General features: G+C 52.4%; 1 protein-coding gene across 1 annotated transcript in view; it reads right to left on the bottom strand.

Moving 5' to 3' along the window:
* The window catches only part of LOC107291276 (major vault protein-like), a 43,783-nt gene that overhangs the window by 23,167 nt on the left and 19,182 nt on the right, over window positions 1–1,434 (bottom strand). The window lies entirely within an intron of this gene.

Below are 1,434 nucleotides of genomic sequence, written 5' to 3'. Positions count from 1 at the left end.
CATAGGCCTCAAAGCAGCAAGACAAATTCACAAAATAAGACAAGCCGGGAGGCCTGCCCTGGAGTACGTACGAGAATTCCGCAAGTTAGCAGGCCGAACAGAGGGGTGGTCCGAACAATCCCTGGTTCAATACTTTGTTGAGGGATTGGACGATCACCTCTCTCAGGCTTGCATCTACCGAGACGTACCTGATCGGCTACAGGAGTGGTACCAGACAGCAGTGAAGCTAGACGTTAAGCTCTCTCACTATAAGAAGCCTCCCCCACACGAACCCGAGCAGCAACCAGAGATACCCGGACAGCAATCACCCCCACGAAAACCCTCAACTACGACATTGGCTGAAAGACCCGGGCCACCGACACGCCCTTCCTTCAAGTGTTTCCGGTGTGGACAAGAAGGACATCGAGCGGCCACCTGTCCAATCCCCTACCCCCAACGGCAGAGCAGACCAGAACCATCAATGCGAAAGAAGCCTGCTCAGCGGCTAACGAGAGAAAAATCCAACCGGCTCACACAGGAGGACACTGGGACTCCGGTTGGACCCGCCCCTGATCTACCCTCCTTTGACAGCGACGATGAAGGAGAGAACGATCCGATGGTGAGTCAACAAATCCCGTCTTTTTCACTGGCCACCAAGCTTATAATCCCTAAGTCTGGGGCACAAATGGACTTAAATGTGCTAATTGACACTGGATGCACCCGCTGCATCATTAGCCAGCAGTTTGCAATGAAAATGGGCATACGGGCAAAACAGCTTTCCGAACCGGTGAGGTTTGAGCAAGCCGATGGCTCCCTGATGGGAGGGACTTTTGTCACACAATTAACTGAGCCCTTACGCCTAGAAATAGGTGCACATTGGGAGTTTATTCGCTTCCTGGTGGCTCCAAAAATGACTGAGGCGGTGGTCCTAGGGTTAGCTTGGTTAGACAAATCGAAACCATTCATCTGGTGGGAGAAAGGAATGAGAACCGTGAGACTGCCTATAGGGCCTAACCCCCCTCTTGAGTCAACGGACGTTGCAGGGCACTTTAGGCCACCCAATGAGCGAGCGCACATGGCCACCTCACCGCCTCTGCGCGAACCAGTCATCCCCAATGAATACCGGGACCTGGCGGAGGTTTTTAGTGAAGAAGAATGTGATGCCCTACCCCCTCACAGACCCAATGACTGCTCCATCGAACTGGTGCCAGGAGCCAAACTCCCACGACCGAGAATGTATGCTATGTCCCCCCTCAAAATGGAGGAGATGCAGCGATACGTGAACAAAAACCTAACGAGGGGGTTCATTGAACGGGCCAAATCTACCGTGGGAGCCCCTGTGTTGTTCAAAGAAAAAAAAGATGGATCTCTTCGTCTCTGCGTGGACTATAAGGGTCTCAATGCTGTAAGTGTGGAGAACAAATACCCACTCCCCCTCCTTAAGGACTTATTAAC

Source organism: Protobothrops mucrosquamatus, unplaced genomic scaffold, assembly GCF_001527695.2.
Source record: "Protobothrops mucrosquamatus isolate PMUCROS unplaced genomic scaffold, P.Mucros_1.0 scaffold1102, whole genome shotgun sequence".
In the NCBI taxonomy this organism is placed as follows: domain Eukaryota; kingdom Metazoa; phylum Chordata; class Lepidosauria; order Squamata; family Viperidae; genus Protobothrops; species Protobothrops mucrosquamatus.
Note: the sequence above shows the minus strand (reverse complement) of the source record. Positions and strands in the feature narration are given on the sequence as shown.